Source organism: Narcine bancroftii, chromosome 9 (assembly GCF_036971445.1).
Source record: "Narcine bancroftii isolate sNarBan1 chromosome 9, sNarBan1.hap1, whole genome shotgun sequence".
NCBI lineage: Eukaryota > Metazoa > Chordata > Chondrichthyes > Torpediniformes > Narcinidae > Narcine > Narcine bancroftii.
The window spans coordinates 102,861,707-102,872,227 of record NC_091477.1 but is presented as its reverse complement, the minus strand read 5'-3'; the positions used below and the strand labels follow the sequence as shown (position 1 = coordinate 102,872,227).

At 41.2% G+C, this 10,521-nt stretch overlaps 1 long non-coding RNA gene across 1 annotated transcript; it reads left to right on the top strand.

The window, feature by feature from the left end:
* Positions 1-297: 297 nt before the first annotated feature.
* On the top strand, positions 298-4,691 carry LOC138742548 (uncharacterized). The gene is made up of 2 exons (XR_011344257.1): positions 298-458; positions 4,086-4,691. It is a non-coding gene; the product is annotated as an uncharacterized lncRNA (long non-coding RNA).
* The last annotated feature ends 5,830 nt before the right edge of the window (positions 4,692-10,521 follow it).

The window sequence follows — 10,521 nt, the reverse complement described above, 5'->3', positions numbered from 1 at the left end:
AACATTTATTATCTGTGTGCAGTTTTTAAATTTGTTTACATGTATACGCTGTGTACAGTTTGTTTGCTCTACCAATAAATGGTAATTCTGCTTCATGTGCAGGAACAAGAACCTCAGGGTTATATGTGATGTTATGCATGTACTCTGACAATAAATCTCAAATCTGAATCTCAAACCTGAAAATAAACCTGTGGAAAGTACCTCACATTTTCTCTTTTTTACAGTAGTTATTTTTTTAAATTTTGTATTTACAGAATTGTAATTTATGGAAATTTTGCACCTTGTTCTGCACAGTACTGCTGACACAAAACAACAACTTTCATGAGAATAAATCGGATACTGAAGCTTTGCTGCCTGAACTGCCATGTCCTCATCCAACTCCAGGACACATCTAAGCTTCCACATCCCGAACATACAGTTGTGGACACATGGGCACTGGGGGCAGTCGCTGCAAGCAGGTAGTCCAAGATCCAAGAATGATCCAGCCCAAGATAACTAGAGGTTTAGCCAAACTACCATCCTTAGAAAATCTGATTTTACCTGATCATTGGAATCTCTCCGAAATAACCATATAATCATTTACGGAGTGGAAACAGGCCATGTTGGCCTTTCGAGTCCGCACCGGTTCACTGATTTTGTGCGCCCTCTTCATGAATACAGTTGCTTGACCATCTCCATTGAGAGGCTCTTGTGAGTCTTTTTATTTGCTTATTTCCATCTCATACACCCCCCCACCCCATTATTTCCCAAATATATTATCTCCCAATGAGGATAAAGATTATAATTTCTTGGATGCCACCCTCTTCTTTTTGGTGGCAATGATGATGCATCGGCTAGTGTAGCTGTATCACAGTTAGAGGGACCTCTGTCCAATCCTGACCTCATCAGCTCCCGATGTGGAGTTTGAACGTACTCTCTGTGATCACATGGGCTTCCTCCCACATCCCAAGAATATGCTGCCTGGTAGATGAATTAGCCACTATAAATTACACCTTGTGTTGCTGCTTTAGCAAGAGAATTGTGAGAAGTTATTGGGTGTATGGGAAGGTATTCATGGAGGAATGAGATGTATAGGGTTTTTTCTCAGAACCAGCAGAAATATTGGTTGGATGCTGTCCTATGTCAAGAGGAAATATGAAATAGCAGTCATTCTTCATGTGTGTGGATGAAAACCAAGTGATGGCAGGAGTTTTGACTTAATGATTGAGTACTCTTCTAAATTGTGTGGCAGCAATATTTACTTTTCTCGAGGGAGTTATTGACTGAAGTGGACATTTCCCAGTTGTTCTATCTTTAACAAAGGAAGCATCATTTGAATGAGGATATCGCATACATACACAATTGAGAATGGAAAACTTCACTGACTATTTGTCAAATTCCTGGATTAATAACACAAACGTCTGATTTCAAGTTGCTTCAGACATTGAGAGAATTATCCTCTTTTTGAGGGGGATAAAGAATCCAGAACATGTAGTTTCAGAATAAGGGGTAGCCCACATAAGAAAGATGAGAAACAATTTTTTTTCCTCTCAGAGGATTGTGAAGCTTTGGAAAGCCATTGAGTTTTTTCAAATTTGAAAGACCAAATGTTGGATAGTAGGGAAGGCTCGAAGAACAGACTCGGCCCACACCAAGATCAGAGCAGCTGTGATCTTATTGACAGGACATTGTGCAAATTAACTCTAAAATTTGATTAAGATGGAGAGTCTGCAGCATCCTTCACTGCCATCAGATCCAACTCTACAACATGTAGAGAGACAAACAAGTGTTTACAGAAATTATGATTACATCATTTAATCAAAAACTTTGCAAACTATTTTCAAGGCTACAACATACCTTCCAAACATTATTTCTCATAGAACACAACCAGGCAGGTCCAGATGCCACGCCAAAACAGGCTGTTTGCCAACCATGTTAGTGTCAACATCTCTGCATGTAATGTATTCTACGCTGGGGAAGCAAGCTTGAAGGCAACATATTGCTGGAGGAATGCAGCAGGTCAGACACCATCCATGGGTAAAAATATTATCGGTTAACATTTCGGGTCTGAACCCCTTATTAAGACTTGTGATAAAGGACTGAGACCTGAAATTATTACTTTTGCCCATGGATACTGCCTGAACTGCTGAGTTCCTCCAGCAATTCTTCGTCTGCTTGAAGGCTCTATGACTTGCTTCTGTACACATTTCTTCTATTCTGAAATCTCACAAGGTTTACTCAGAAAACTTGGCCATTGGGATTGGGGAAAGAAACCTTTTCAGGAGATGGTCTGGTTACAACTGGATAGATAGGAACAGAACAAGTGATAGCAGACCCATCCAGCTGAAAGATACCAGGCCCATCTGTCTTTACCCAGACTAGTTCCTTGTAACTTCTGTTGTACTCAATGTGGATACCTCATGTCTGAATTCTGAAGTGGACGAATGAGCCACTCGCATACCAAAATACGACAAAGGACAAGTGGAAAGTAACGGTCGAAAAGAAGGGCAAGGAATAATTGCTGGCCATGCCAGCGTACACACATGCTGAACATGACTGACAGCACAGTAAATGATTATTGTCTCTAATTTCACTTTGATGGTCTTAGTAGTGAACCATTGACCCCATCCTTTATCAGCAAAGAGATGTGTTTAATTACAGCTACTGATGTTATGATGTCAATTTTAAACAGCTTGTGGCATGAAAAAGTGGTTCCATGAATAGCACATTGCAGCCCAGTTGCTGGGGTGATTTATGTTTCTCCACTATATGCTTCTTTAATGGGCATTCACTTTCAGCCCCCAAGTGAATTTTGTGGATTAATGGCTGCTTAACCTCACCTCTGGGTGGTACTGAAGATTTGTGTTTTAATGATAAGCCTTCCTGGCACACAAAAAAGAAAACATAAATATTCAAGTCTCATTCCTACAGGAAGAAGTTTTTAAAATTGAATTTCCTTTCAATAATTTGTTTCTTTTCTTCTCTCTATATATTTCTGTATTTGACTTGATTAATTCACTCTTTTTCATTTTATTTTTATTCTGGATTGTTTAAACTTCATCAATTAAGTAGCACGACCTCTGGACCAAATACTCATCACAATTCTTAATGCCTTGTTGCTTTTGTCTTGCTGCAATCTGTGTATATTTTCAGCAAAACACTTTTTTTTGTCTCAAGAATGAAGGGAGTGTCAAAATATTGGGCATGTCAGGTGCAAATGTGCCATGGGGACTCAGTCTGTCCATTTCAATACTTTTAAAAAATAATATGCCTTTATTATTATCAAATAATGTAATTTTCCTTCTCTAACCTCCTGCTTTTCTCCAGCCCTAATGTTTTCCCCATCTGTTCACTCCCTCCCCTGAAGAGCTGTCGTCAGTGTTGATGGTGGTGAATTCATGAAGCCTGGGACGCGTTATCTGTCCACCACAACAGCAAACTTCTCTGTGCTCATCCCCCAGTGAAGAAAATATCCAAGTTTCACACTGAAACCTGCCTGGGAGTATTGTTGCAATAGCAGACTGTAATAAGTGTTGGTCGTGTTTTCTTAATTAAAGAAAATCAAACCCCATCACCACTCCAACTATCCACATTTTATTTCCAAATGTTGGCAATCTCACAGCAAACAATAACCAGACTTTTCAAAGAAAATGCATTTAATGGAATTAAAAATATAATTTAGTTATCATGCTGTTTAATTTTCCTGGGGGCAACAACCAAAAAAAATTCTATCACTGTAACTGCCAAGCCTCATCAGCTCGACAGAGAATGAAAAGGCTATGCTTTCAATACTGGTTTTGGCACAGGGATGCTGAGAAACTTCCTGCAGCCCTAATATTTGGGAAAGGGCAAATAGCGGACTGAGCTAAGCCGCATTAACATTGTAATGAAAAGCATGGAGGGAGATGTTTATGCCTCAGGTTTTGTCTAGAGCTTTCAGAAATCTAATGTAGGCTCCAATACTATGTTACAGGATTGGATCTGACATGGTAGCTGATTTTCTGTTATTGTGATGTGTTCCATCTGGTGAGATGGTGATTTGTTAAATACTTAGCAAATGAATGGGGAATGACGCTTGTACTGAGATTTTATTGCTTTCATCACAGCCAAATGCTTGTTGGAGTGAAGTTTGTTTGCATCTCAAGACTGTCATCATCTCCAGCACACATCACTACTGGAAGTTCATTTCATTCATTGTAAATGCACCAGTTGTTCATGATGAAGGAACACTGAAAACCCAATCCGGCTCAACGCTCATGACTGAAGCTAATGAGGTCTTCTCTTTGTTGATTCTCTATTATTTGGACACAAGATAGTCAACTCATCAGAATATATATGAAAGTTAAAATCATGATTAAATTTACCCTGCCTTTCCTGAACATTTAGTTAGTTTCTGCTGTGATGTCATTGTTACTGCAACATTTATTCGCAACTTCCAAATAATTTTAAATCTATTTCTATAAGTTATCTGTTGCCTGCTGACCTCCCTTTGTTTCCTCTTTTATCATTGAATGGGCTTCTTCCTTAACCATGAAGGCTACTCCTTCATGAAGTCCTTTCAGCCATTTCCTGTCAAGGATGCAGGTGGTGGATCTGCTACCTCACAGCTCCAGCAGTTTGGGTTCAGTTCAGACCTTCCATCCAATGTATGTGTGCGTATATAAACAATTCACATGTAATTAAAGTGCACATTTTATTTTTATTCAAGATTATTTGTGTACATTTTGATTTGACCATATAGAAATCACAGCACTTTTTATACATAGACTCATTCATTCAGGGCACCATAATGTTTTGGGACATTCGGCTTCACAGGTATTTGTGAGTACTCAGATCTGTTTAATTGCTTCATTGGTGCAGTATAAAAGAGCTAGGCTTGCTTCAAAGCTTTTGATCCTATTTGAAGTCTGTAGTTGCCGTTTTTTAACATGAGGATCAGAGCTGTACCAAGGAAAGTCAAAGAAACCACTAGGAGGCTGAAAAACAAGAATAAAACAATAAGAGACTTTGCCCAAACCATACCAAATTCAACTGTTTGTAACATCATTAAGAAGAAAGAGCGTACAGGTAAGCTCAGTAATTGCAAAGGGACTGGTAGGCCTCAGAAGATCTCCACTGCTGATGACCGAAGAATTTTCATCATAATGAAGGAAAATCCCCAAAAGTACATCCGACAGATCAGAAACACTCTTCAGGAGGCAGGTGGATATGTCAATGACTAGTGTCCGCAGAAGACTTCATGGTATGCTTTGGATCTTGGGGAGTTCTTTACAGCTCCACACTTTGCTCTTGCCAGCGCTCTGATACAGGTTCATCTTGGTCTCATCTGTCCACAAGATCTTTATCCAGAAGTCTGCAGGTTCTTTTAAATACTTCTTGGTAAACTGCAATCTGGCCATCCTTGCTGCGGTTAACTGGTTATATATGCAAACTACCAGTTGACATGTATGTGTGTATATATGGATATTCACATTTGTATTTAAAAATTTCTGGAACATCTCCTTCACTTCCCTTTGTAAATTCCATAGGTAAGCACACACCCATTAACAGACAAGTGCCTTTTGCACCTTCTCAGTCACTTTTATATCCTTCTCATTAGCTGAATTAGGTTTATTGTAATCTGCACCAGGTTCTGAACAATTATATTTCTCTATCATATCACCCAACATACAGGTGACACCTGTCCAATTTTGCAGCATCGTTAAAGTGACATCACTAACAAATGCATGAAATCTTTTCATTGTTATTTCACTTTCGTTGTCATTCATTTAAAAACCGTTGACTTTAACCTCACTTTTGTCCTGCTGCTATGGAAAAAAAGGACAGGCCATTGGCCAAATTGCCTTTCCCATGTTCCAGAGGTGCTCGTAATTTTAGGCGGTCAGAGAATGAAGGAAATAGCTAAAATGCAGCATCTCATTTGTAAACCACAAAAATCTGCAGACACTGTGTTTGATGTACTGAAGAACATCTTTGCAGGATTTTCTTTGAATTGCTTTATCGAAGTGAAAAGTCAGATTAGAGCTGGCTGGAAAATTGATTCCTAACCTTGTTCACCACAACCGGAGAATATTGCCTATTAAAAGATGACGTCAGAAGCTGTAAAACTGATATTGGACTTTATTTTGACAACAATCTTACAATTTTAACATTTTACTAACATGTGACAGTCATTTGCTTCATTGAAGCTTATCTACAATTTCTGGTCCTGCATTTGATATGAAGAGTTTGGTTTGTTTTGAAACTGGAAGAAGGTTATAATGGCCAAATGAATAAATAATGACGAGAAGCTTGGGACAATTGCACAGGAGAGTGCAGAAGATTGAAAATGAGCAAAGATTAATTAGCAAATAGGAATTGAGCAAAATTAAGATGAACAGGTTAATAACCTGGAGATTGTGGTAGTTTAAAAGTCTGGAAGCCGCTAAAAAAGTTCTAATATTTTTGGGAGGGGCATCCTAAAATATGCTAACAGATTTATTAGCTATCCCTTGTGGGGAAAGCATAGGGTGACGCAATTGTGCAATGGGTAGAGCCATCACCTCACAGAGCCAGATACCCAGGTTCAATCTTGGCCTTGGGTGTTGTCAATGAGGCCATGTGGGTTTCCTCTAGGTGCTTACATTTCCTCCCACATCTCAAAGTTGGTATTGTCGCACTGGGCACAGAGCGAGTGAAAGAACCACACAGAATCAAAAGGGAGTTGAACCAATTGATTTTAATAGAACCCCTGCATGTGTTTAAATCCCTCGGAACCTGATAACGCTTGTGACTCCCGGGACCTTTATGCCATGATACAGGTTTGCCTGTTGCATTAGCGAGCCGCCACATGACCCCACCCCAGAACCGGTGTTAGTAGGTGTGGTGTCCACAGCCAACATCTCTTTAGTCCTTTTGGGTGGCCAATTTCATTGATGAGAGGGTGGCATAGTCACAGGTCTACGAGGAACTACCAGAGTACTGGTCCCATACGTAAAGGAGCCCATCTCGGTGGCCAGCCACTGTAGATATTAGCCCCAGCATTTCCTGGAAAAGAACGGTGGGCAGCAATGGTAGGCTCCTGAACCCCACTTTCGGTGGTTAAAAACACCAATGGTCTGAACTGGATCGCTCCCAGCTGTGGGTGTCACCAGCTTCATTGATGGCGTGGGGAAGCCCCGAGCCTTAGGGTGTGATGCAGAAACTTGGTAGATGAAGGCCACACCATGTTGCTTGGTGTGCCACAGGATATCTGCGCAGGCCGTTATTTTGCATGGGTCACTGAAATTGTCGACAGCGATGAGGAGGTGGATATCTTCTGGCATCTGTTCAAGAAAAACTTGTTTGAACAGTAAACATGGCTTATGGCCGTCTGGTAGTGCCAGCATCATGTTCATTAAGGCTGATGGTGCGCAGACCCCAAGGCCATCCATGTGGAGCAACCGCTCTCTGCATGCTCATGGCGGGAACCAAAAGTACGGATCAGGAGCATCTTGATAGTTTCATACTTGGTGGCTGGTGTAGGAAGTTGACGATGTGGCCTGCTGTTTCCTGATTGAGTGAACCGACCGCATAGTAGTACTTTGTAGCGTCCAAGATGATTTGCCTGATCTGGACTTGGGCTTCAGCCTCTTCAAACCAGATCTGCGGCTGTGAGGTCCAGATTGTCAGCAATTTCTGTGAAACTGCATTCTGTGTGCTTGGGTCAGCAATCCTTGGATCCAAATGCCGTTTGGTCCATCAGGGTCACCAATGTAGTCACACTAGGCACGCAGTGGGAGAAAGAACCACGCAGAGTTGAAAGTGAGTTGAACCAACTGACTTTAATACAGTGGTTCCCAATCTTTTTCTTTCCACTCACATTTCACTTTAAGTATTCCCTATGCCATTGTTGCTCTGTGATTAGTAAGGGATTTGCTTAGGTGGGATGTGGGTGGAAAGAAAAAGTTTGAAAACCACTGTTTTAATCATATCTAATTGATTTGTTATGTGCAGGGTTTCATATCTCCAAAGGAAATGGACCAATGACAATTTTTCTCAAGCAAAATATTTCAGTAACAATTGGGTCTAGAGCAGTGATTCTCAACCTTCCCTTCCCACTCACATACCACCTTAAGCAATCCCTTTCTAATCACAGAGCACTGATGGCATAGGGATTACTTAAGTGGTATTTGAGTGGAAAGGAAAAGGTTGGGAACCACTGCTTTAATAGAACTCTTGCATGCGTTTAAATCCCTTGGAATCCGATGTCGCTTGCAACTCCTGGGATATTTATGACATCAGCCACTAGGCTGTGGACTTGCTCTGCATCCGGAGCTCTCACATTCAGACCTGCCGCGGATTCGCCCGTGACTCCATGAGCCTGTTCGCCTATTGCGTGGGCGAACTGCCACAGTATTTAGATTAGTTGACTGTTGTAACTTTCCCCTAGTATATAGGTGAGTGGTAGAATCTGTGAGGAGTTCATAGAATGTAGGGAGAATTATGTTAATGTAGAATTAGTGTTAATGGGTGGTTGATAGTTGGCTCACATTTGGTGGGCTGAACTGCCTGTTTCCAGACTATATCACTCTGTGAATCTAATTAGCTAAAGGGATTAAAGAAACTGCACTGATTCAATGCTATAAATTTTCAGAGCAGTGTTCTGCAAAGTGACTAATACTAAACCAAGCCAATTTTACATATTTCACATATGATATCTTCAGTGAGAGAGAATCAACAATGAATTGAAGTGGTGCTACTAGTGGAATCCAAAAACAAAATTGCATCTGCAGGAAGTGAAAATGAAACAAAATGTGGAAGATACTCAGCAGGTGAGGTAACACCTGTGGAGGGAGGAACCATTTCACATCAATCGCCTTTCATCAGACTGAAAGGCAAGTTTTATCAAGAGCAGATCCCCATGCTTACATACAAGAAGACCAAACCTAGTGATACAATCAATGACAGAAGTTGCAATAACTCCAAATGCTGAAGATGAAGTGTAAAAAAATACAGTAAAAAGCCCATTATCTGGAATTTAAGCAACTGGCAAAACATTAAGGAAAATAAATAGGTTAAAAAAATGCATGTTTAAAATTGGCACAGCTCAATCTCAAGCAACTGGAAAATACACTAATCTAGAACCTAACAATCGCCATTGGTACTGGATACCAGGGGATTTCCTATATTGCAATGAAAGGAATTTTCCAATTGAGCAAACCTGCCAATGTCAGTCTTCTTATGTCCTTGTCCTTCCTGATGGATTCAGCAAAGGGTTCTATGCAACATACAAATAAGAGTGGAGAGAGCAGCCAAACCTGCCTGACTCCAGACTTGATGGGGAAGCTATCTGTTTCCCACCCATTGATTTGGATTCTGCTACGGATGTCCATGTAAAGCAGCTTAAATCACTCCCCTAAGCTCATCTTGGAGAGATTATCCATCATGTACATGTGCGTTATCTGGTCGAAGGCCTTCTCCTGATCCAAACTGATCAGTCAGATGTCCACCCCTTGTCCTACACAAAAGTGATGATATCTCTGAGTAGTGCAAAAGCTGTCAGACATTTTTCTTCCTAGAATTGTGCAGGTTTGGTCTGGGTGGATCACCTGCTCCAGAACAGACTTGATTTGGTTGGCGATGGCTTTGGGCAGGGTTATGTCGTCAACGTTTAACAATGATATGTGTCTTCAATTCCTGATAATCTTCTTCTCTTCTTTCAGTTTAAAGATAAAGATTATGATGCCCTTCCTTGTGGATTTTTATTCTTCCAGCAGGTCATGGCCCACCCAGTCCAAATGAGTCATGTACAACTCAGCTGACAAGCCGTCGCATCCGGGAATTTTATTCGGCCCTAAGGAATGGAAGGAATCCATCAGCTCTCCCAGGGTAATTGGCTAGTCAAGGCGCTCCCACTTGCTGTCATCTAAGTCCTCCATGAGAGAGGGCAGGAAATTCTGGGAGGTCATTCTCTGCATAGCCTTAGTGTCGCACAGATTGGCATAAAAAGATCTGCTGATCTTCTGCATTCCTGTCTGTGACAAAGTTGTCCTATTCCTTAAGGATGTGGCTCACACAGCTCCCTTTGTGAACTTTTTGGAAGAAGAAGCGTGAGCACATCTCCTCCTGCTCCAATGTGCAGACTCTGGATCGGAAGATGATCTTGGAGGACTCCAAGGCGAATAGTGCAGCTTACAAGCTCTTCACTTCTTAGAGCTCCTCCCTCACATCCACCCCTTCTGACTGTAGAAGGAGGAGTTGCTGCAGGTGATTCTAGAGTTGGCTCAGTCTCCTCTGCTTGGGTCTTGCTCTCCAAACACCTTTGAGGATCAAGAATCACTTGACGTTCTCTTTAGTCGTTTCTCACCAGCTTACTGGGGAATCAAAGAAGGGTTTTGTGGTTCTACAACCAGTGCACTCCTTCCTCAGTTCCTCTACATTCTCATATTTAGCTTCCATGTTCCCTCCCCTGAAGGTGACAGGAGGCATGAAGGAGGCATGGTCAGAGAAGAAGACCAGCGTGATGTTGGTGATTCTGACTACGATGGCCTACAATATGAAGTGCACTGTATCCTAGACAAG